The sequence below is a fragment of the Arachis ipaensis genome, chromosome B01 (assembly GCF_000816755.2).
Source record: "Arachis ipaensis cultivar K30076 chromosome B01, Araip1.1, whole genome shotgun sequence".
NCBI classification, from domain to species: Eukaryota; Viridiplantae; Streptophyta; class Magnoliopsida; order Fabales; family Fabaceae; genus Arachis; species Arachis ipaensis.
Genome location: NC_029785.2, coordinates 106,318,918 through 106,328,287, shown reverse-complemented (window position 1 = coordinate 106,328,287; position 9,370 = coordinate 106,318,918). Strand labels below are relative to the sequence as shown.

Sequence of the window (9,370 nt, the reverse complement as noted above, 5' to 3'; positions counted from 1 at the left end):
TTGTGTCAGTTTCTAGTTAAGTGAACGAGGCATTTTGTCATTTAAAAATTTAGCAAATATAGAAGAAATTTCATAAAAGGAGAGTGTAATAACAGGGAACCTTCCTTTGTTGTTTCTGATGTTTGGTTACCCTAATATTCTGGCCCTACTTGTTTGTAGCCAAACATTTAAATTGTCTTCAGTTCAGTTTGATCAAGTACTAGTAGTGAAAGTGGTTTCAATCTGATATTTGTCTTTTTCTTTTAACAAAATTATGTTTAAATGGATAAGAATGAGAAATCCAAATTTATTTCTTGATTGATAGTTTCATGAAAGAGGAGTGCTAGGGGCCAGCAACTTTTGTATTTTGTAATCATCAATTGACCATCAATAGTGTTTTTAATGGTGTGAGATTAAATCCAATGGTGTGAAATTATTCAATTTTATTTTGATGGTTAAATGCTGGCCAACTTTTTAAAAAATTGCTGGTCTCGGAGACTTTTCCTTTATGAAATTCTAAAGGAAAATGACAATGATTTTTGACATATACATACTTGGTTTTGAAGATAAGTGTGGTTCTAGTTAATAGTTATCATTAATAATAATAGTAAATATACTAACAAAAATACATGATAAAAAAGCAATCCTAGTTGGTATGATTGTTGCAAGTTTTAAAAATGTGTAAGCATCTCCTTAAATTTATGCAAATATTTTCCAAGCTTTAACGGCTCAAAATTCATTAGTGAAATACAACTTTATTCAAATAGTGAAGACCTTACGAATTAAAAGTAGGTTAGAGGACTGAACTAAAATGAATCCATGTTTCCCTTTTATTCTACTTTCATTTTTACTGCAAAGAAGGAAGGAGAAGAAATCTCAACCATAAATTGATCTCTAACAAGAAGAATTGGTTATATTTTAGCAAATCCATGACTGCATTTAAATTAGCTTCTAAAGCAACCCATGATCAAAAGCTTATAAAACACTTATTTCTCTGAAGTAATTTATTGCCAAACATGTTCCAAAACAGGTTATGGATGAAAAGGTATTTACAGCAAATGGTGAATGGAATGTTATATCCTAAATTTCCATATAGTAACCATCTGAATTGAGAAATAAATATAAGGATTACAAAAAATATCAACATAAATGATCCTCGTAACATAACAGATGGTATGGGAACATGTTTCAAATGGGATTCAGCATTCAACTGTATGCCATTCCTCTCGGGCCTTCATTGAGTGTTGCTGAGCAGAAAATTGATCACCTCTTAAGAAAGCATCAGCAGCTGCCCTAGAATGTCGAGATGCTAACCTGTATGAAAAGATAGGCTAAAATAAATTAATGCCTGGTGATCATTGTGAGAGTCTAAAACAGAAATAAAATCCTTTCAATCAAATAAGTTAAAGTTGAATCCAAAAAGTTTATTATCTCTATCATGGCTGAAGATTATAATTATTTAGTAAGATATGTGGATAGACTAATAAATCTAGAATTGAAAAATGGGCAAAAGATAATATTATTAGATGACACAAATTAATTAGACCTTCTGGATCTGATTGAATATGTAAGACAATAATATAAAAAATAGAAATTTCTATAGCAAAAAAATAAGTTAGCATTTATACCTCATCGTCTTCAATGCATCTTTTCGATGGCTAAGGTAGACATCATCCTCTTCCCATTCAGGCTCAATAAGAATAGAATTCAAGAAGCTCAGTTGGCATCTAAGATTATCATCATAAAAAAATTCATCCATCGAAGCATTTCTATCTGCAAAGACTTTACCATTATCTTCGAGATGACTAACACTTGAATTGATTGGATTGTCATCCTACTCCTTTCCTAACATTAGACTCTCATCAATGTTCTCCTTGCAGGGAACATAATATGAATTAGCTGCTCCAGGATCACTTGATACTTTGCATTCTTCAATGTTAAATGCAGAAGCCATTGTTTCCAATAAAGTTGCAGCCTTATCAACATCATTACTAACAGCGGCTAAGACACCCTCTATCAAGCTATCATCAGCCTAATGATGCTGCCCTTTGAGCTTTTTGATGGCAAAATCAGCATCATCCTGAGCATTAGTGGCACAATATTTTCCTCTAGAATCAGAACCTGTCATTGGTGTTTGGCTTTTCCCACCTTCTTTTAGAATGGGGAAATTCTGTATAGGAAGAAGTACTAAAGAGAAAGTCGCAGGAACATGGTTCGTCTTAACCAGTTTATCATCATTTCGTATTGAATTAGAAGCACCAATTGACAGAAATGAACTGAAATTACATCTAAAATGAACCAAAAATTAAATTTTGCATGAATTAAAATTACTTAACGATGACAATACACAAATAAACTCGTTTCAAAACAAGCACAGACCAAGTGTACCTTATTTAAATCTAGAATGAACTGAAATTACTTAATGTTTGCTTTCGAAAATAAGCATACAAACAAAAATGAATGATCAGAAATTCACTTAGAAATGAACCAAAATTACATCCAGAATGAACCGAAAATTAAATTTCAAATGAACCGAAATTACTTAAAATGACGATACACAAACAAGCTCATTTCAAAACAAACACAGACCAAGTGCACCTTATTTAAATCCATAATGAACCGAAATTACTTAATGATTGTATTTGAAAACAAGCACACAAACAAAATTGAATCATGAACAAAAATACATTCAAATCCATCAAGTGATTTTGCAGCATTATACATTTCTTCTTCTTTGTATGATTTTTTCATGTTTTTGTTATTGTTAAGAGGGTAAAATAAGAAGAATTATGAGAAGGAAAACCAAGAAGGAGAAGATGAACAAGACAAGAAAAAGAATATGATGAAGAGTTTTGAGGAGTTTTTTATTCTTGTTTCTTTTTTTTTTGTTTGATTTTTTTCTTTTTTCTTGGTTTTATTCCTCTTAAGAGAGGATGTGATGAGAAATAATTTTGAATTGTGAAGAACAAAGAGACCAAATGCACCTTAATTCACTCAGAAATGAACCGAACTTACATCCAGAATGAACCAAAAATTAAATTCTGAATGAACCAAAATTACTTAATGATGACGATACACAAAATAAACTCGTTTTAAAACAAGTACAGATCAAGTGCATCTTATTTAAATCCAGAAATAAATGACATTATTTAATGATTACGTTCGAAAACAAGCAAACAAACAAAATTGAATGATCAGAAATTCACTCAGAAATGAACTGAAATTACATTCAGAATGAACCGAAAATTAAATTTTGAATGAATCGAAATTACTTAAGAATGATGATACACAAACAAACTCGTTCCAAAACAAGCACAGACCAAGTTAATTTTGAACAAAAACACACTCAAATCAATTTTGGATTAGACAGTGTTATCAATATGACAAAAATTGATGACCGATAATAATAACGACAATAACGATAACGACGACACGTATTAGAAGAAGACGACAATGATGATAACGATGATGATCATGATGATGATGAAGGAGAAGGATGAAAAAGAAGGAGGAGAAAAAGAAGAAGATGTAGCATCAGGGGTGAAAAAGAATGTGCGTGCATAAATTTGAAACAAGAACAAGAAGAAGAAACCATGAAAAAAAAAGAGCATGAATCTAAAAATTTTGGTTTAACTTGGTTGATTAAATCAATTGAATGTGAAGCTTTATTGTTTGATGTCCAATATTAAAAGTATGTTTTATTGTTTTAATTTTGATGAAATAACAGAACTCGTAAAATAATGACAAAGACACTCTAATATTTAAGTTAATTTTGTATATCTTCTTATTATAAAAAATTAAAGGGTTAAGTATTTTTTTCATCCCTAAGGTTTGGGGTGAAAATCAAATTCGTCTCCGACTTTTTTTTGTTATTAAAATCATCCTCAATGTTACTAAATGTTTTAAATCATCCTTTTCATAAAAAATAATAATGCTTTGATGATTTTTCCCTTAAAACAAAAACAAAAAAACCCCTCTCTCCCACCCTCACCACTAACCCCCTGTCCCCCTGCATCAACGCACATCTCTTTCTCTCTCTTTCTTTCTCATCTCTAACACCATCACTACCATACCACCCACTACCCTTAACTCTAACACCAATCATAACTCTTCATCTATCACAATGTCAGCCACCCTCTCATCTAAATAACAACAACAAATGACAACAGCAATTCAATTTTGAAGTGAGAATCACAAACAGTTAAGCGGTGGCAGAATTAGTTCGATGGAGTGTGGAAGAGCTTGATGGCTTTGAATACCGGTGTCGTCTTAGGCAGAACTTGGTATCACCGGAATAACACCTACACTTGGTAGGCTCCAACGGCAGAAGCAACGAACCAACGGCAACCGCGATAAACCAGCGGCAACCGCGATAAACCAGCAGCAACAGCGGCAAACGCGGCAATAACCCCTCCTTCTGTTTCATACCTTCTCTCTCTCTCTCTTCGGTGAGCCAGTGGCAGCAGCAGTGACTTTCCTTCTCGTTGTACTTCCCGTCGCATCCCTAAACCCTCACTTTTTTGTTGGGACTTGTTGAGGTCTGAGTGTTATTTTGTGTTGGGTGTTGGGTTGTGTTGGGTAAGGGATTTAAGTGAAAAGAGTTAAGGATAATTGGTGGTGGTGGTGATGGTGGTGGTAGTGGTGAAGAGAGAAAAAGAGAGAGAGAGAGATGATGATGATGAAGATGCAGGGGGACAGAGGGAGTTAGTGGAAAAGAGGTTTTTTATTTTTGTTTTAAGGGCAAAATTGTCAAAGCATTATTATTTTTTATGAAAATGATGATTTTAAAACATTTAGTAACGTTGATGATGATTTTAATAATAAAAAAAGGTCGAAAACGAATTTAATTTTCACCCTAGACCTTAGGAACGAAAAAAAGTACTTAACCCAAAATTAAATTTACTTTTTTCAATTTACTTGTCTCCTTTATAATCATTATTCTTCTTTTTGTTTTCTTAAGAAATATTTTTCTTTCGTAATATTTTTGAAATTCAAAACCATTCTCACGTACTTGTTATGAATGCCTCAGGAATTTGGAGAATCCAAGATTCTATATTTGGACCTCCTTTGTTTATGAATTTTTACGAGTAATTTTGGTTTCACTACTTTGTTATCTAAAAATTTTGGACTTAATCTGGAACGATATATTTTCTAGTGACATTTGAAGAAACACCAGCCGTACATTAAAACAAAAATTTACCTAAAAATATAGTTTTATATATTGCTTTTTAAGACGGTTAAAATAAGCCAAATTCGTTGAGGCTGATATTGTTTATCCATTTAATCGAACCAATATTTGTATCTAAATTTATGCCTATTTAAATATTAGGTTAAACGTACAGCCTGTTTTTCTTTATTTTTTTTTTTTTTTGTATTTCTAAAAAAATAGCATTTTTTTTCAAATATTCTTCTTATTCGACTCAGTGTTGTAAGAACTGGACCGGATTAGCCGGTTCGATTGGATTGGCTTGTTCGACCAAAAAATCGATAAACTGAACCTTCAACCAATCCAGTCCAGTGATATAATTATTTAAGAATTAGAATCGATAAAAACCGAACTCTTTATTATTGTAAGTTCTCCTTACCAATAAACTATGTTATTCCTTATTACTTTATATGCTAATTAATAATTATATAGTCAAAACATACAATAATTTTGTTAATATTATTTTAATTTATACTCACTTATATTTAAATTAATTATATTTTTATTAATTATAATATGATTATTTTTATGATTTCGAAATTGAAAGGACAATTTCACGAATAAGGCGAGAACAGCGTCGGTTAGCCCGCTCTGAGGGCGGATCTGAAAGTGAATCTGAGGAAGAAACCAGCCCCCGTTCTACTGATTCGGTTGTTTTACGTGCAGAAAACATGGCAGCTAGGAGAGTTACCATCTAGGAGGAAGGAGCCCCTAATTTTACAATGCAACCATTTCAAGCGCATCATCCAGCGATGGCTACAGATTTTGAAATAAAACCCGCACTGCTAAATTTGATGCCCAAGTTTCATGGCCTACCTGCTCAAGAGCCTATCAAGCACTTGAGAGATTTCCAGGCAGCCTGTTCTACTGTCAGGCGTGATGGCACTGATGAAACTTCAATTTTGCTGAAAGATTTTCCATTTTCTCTTGAGGGAAAAGCAAGAGAGTGGTACTACACTCAACCTCTAGCAAATGTATCCAACTGGGATACACTCAGAAAGAAGTTTCTGGAGAAATTCTTTCCATCTGAAGTTACTGATAAGCTAAGGAAGGATATCTCCATAATTGTTCAGGATGACAATGAGACTCTCTTTGAATACTGGGAGCGCTTCAATAATCTTTTGGAAGCATGCCCCCACCACATGATTGACAAGATCGTGCTACTCAGCTATGTTACACAGGGTATGAGGCCCCAAGATAAGACCATACTGGAAAGTGCCAGCAATGGGTCTATGAAGAAGTACAAGACCACTGATGAAGCTTGGCAATTGATTAGTGATTTAGCTGAATCCACTAGGAACCACAGACAAAAGCAAGGCCATTCAAAAGCTGTTGCAGAAGTATCTTCTAGCAGAGAGACTGCTGCTCTAACTTAAAGCATCTGTGAAATGACCAACTTGCTGAAGCAAATACAGTTGAATCAACAAGCTCAGCAAGCTCAACCTCCACCACAGCAAAACCAACAACTAGTCCCACAAAGAATTTGTGGAATCTGTGCTGATTATAGCCATTACACTGATGAATGCCTGCAGCTCCAACAAGAAGACAACATGGTGGCATCCACTCACAACTTCTATGACCGCCCCAACCAAGAGTACAATCAAGGTGGAAATAATAACCATGGATGGCAGGACAATTCAAACCAGAATTGGAGGGACAACAATAACAGAGGAGGCAGAGATAATCAGGGAAATCAGAGGTGGAACAATAACAACAACAGGCAGCAAAATCAACCTTACAGAGTACCTCACCTGAGGCAGAACCAAGGACCATAGAACAATCAGCAGCAGACCTCTCAATTTACCCATTCTTCTTCACCTTCTACTGAAGACCTACTGCAATCTTTTGAGAAAAGACAACTGGCCATGGAAAGTAACATCATGAATAGTATTAATGCCAATGGTTTCACTTCTACTATGCAAGCTTTTATGACACAGCTTGGATCAGCACAAAATTCCAGTAACCAACCTTCAAGCACCACTGGAATCCCCTCTCAACCATTACCCAATCCAAAGGGAGGCATTAATGCTATCACCCTGAGGTCCGGAACTACACTGCATGAGAGGATTTAGGAGGAACCAAGCTCACCAGAATATGCCTCAGCTGAAGAGGTGGTAGAAATCGAAGATGTTGAAGAGGAAGAGGATATACAGGACATAGCTGAAGAAGAGATAGCTCAACCACAGGAGGAAGCACCAAAAAGCGCAGGCACCACAGAAAACACTACTCCCGTTCTATTTCCACAACTTGCAAGGAAGCCCAGGAAGCAACTGGACCCCGATCCTAAAATGGTAGAGATATTCAAAAAGGTTGAGGTAACTGTTCCCCTTTTTTATGTTATTCAGCAGGTACCTAAATATGCAAAGTTTCTAAAATACTTATGTATCCATAAAGACAAAATTAATGAATTAGAAACTATTCCTTTAGGTAGTTCTATATCTGCTTTAATGGGAGGATTACTTGAAAAATGTAGTGATCCAAGTCCTTGCATAGTTAGTTGTACTATTGGTGGTGTAGTAATTTATGATTGCATGTGTGATTTAGGAGCATGTGTCAGTATAATGCCTTTGTCTATATATGATGTTTTGAGGCTCCCTCCCTTAAAAAGGTCGGCAGCTCGTTTTGTGTTAGCAGATAAAAGCATTATTACAGTGGCTGGAGTTGCTGAAGATGTTTTGGTGAATATTAAAGGGCTCACATTTCCCACTGATTTTTATATCTTGGAGATGCCCCACAATGATTCAGATAAGCCATCATCAATCCTACTTGGAAGACCATTCCTGAAGACATCAAAATTCAAATTGGATGCTTTTTCAGGAACATACTCCTTTGAAATAGATGGCCGCATAGTAATCTTCAATCTGAATGGAGTCATTGACATTCCCCCAGAAGATCGTTCTATCTTCCAGTGTGATGTCATAGACGAAAGTGTGGCTGAAATTCAAGAGGAAGAGTTTGAAAAGAGGCACACTGCACAAGGTCCCAGTGTGGGGACCCTCTTAACTGACAGTGAGGGCACTTCGCCATTTTCACAAGCCCCAGATAATCCAGAGCCTGCCCATGATCAAAAGTTAGAATTGAAACCTCTCCCTCCACATCTCAAATATGCTTATCTTGAGGATGAGCAGAAGCTTCCGGTTATTATTGCAAGGGAACTGACTTCTCAACAAGAAGAGCAGTTACTTGATGTACTGAGGAAGCATAAGAAGGCAATTGGGTGGAGTTTGGCAGACATAGTGGGAATCAACCCTCAAGTCTGCGAGCATAGAATATTTCTAGAAGAGGGAGCAAGACATGTCCGTCAACCCCAGAGAAGATTGAATCCCACCATCTTGGAAGTTGTCAAAAAGGAAGTGACCAGACTATTGGAAGTAGGTATCATATATCCCATTTCAGACAGTGAATGGGTAAGCCCAGTACAAGTGGTGTCCAAGAAATCTGGAGTCACTACAGTGAAGAGTGAGCATAGAGAGCTCATAGCAACTAGAGTTCAGAATGCTTGGAGAGTCTGCATTGATTACAGGCGTCTCAACCAAGCTACCCGTAAGGATCACTACCCACTTCCATTCATTGATCAAATGCTGGATCGCCTATCAGGTAAATCACATTATTGCTTTTTAGATGGTTACACAGGTTATTTCCAGATTCATATAGCTCCTGAGGATTAGGAAAAGACTACTTTTACATGTCCTTTTGGGACCTATGCTTATAAGAGAATGCCCTTTGCCTTGTGCAATGCACCAGCTACCTTCCAAAGGTGCATGATGAGTCTTTTCTCTGATCTTATTGAGGACTGTATGGAAGTTTTTATGGACGATTTTAGCGTTTATGGTGATTCTTTTAGCCTTTGCTTAGATGGATTATCTCGAGTATTAGATAGATGTGTTAACACAAACCTTGTATTGAATTTTGAAAAATGCCACTTTATGGTAAAACAAGGGATTGTATTAGGACATGTGGTATCTAATAATGGTATTTCTGTAGACCCAGCAAAGGTGAATGTTATTTCTAGTTTATCTTACCCCTCTTCTGTGAGGGAAGTCCGTTCGTTCCTTGGCCATGCAGGTTTCTACAGGAGATTTATTAAGGACTTTAGTAAGGTGGCACTTCCCTTGTCTAGATTACTGCAGAAGGATATTGAGTTCGAGTTCAGTGAGGATTGCGAACAAGCGTTTGATAAGCTGA

At 35.7% G+C, this 9,370-nt stretch overlaps 1 pseudogene; it reads right to left on the bottom strand.

Moving 5' to 3' along the window:
- On the bottom strand, nt 983-4,481 carry LOC107610338 (annotated as a pseudogene).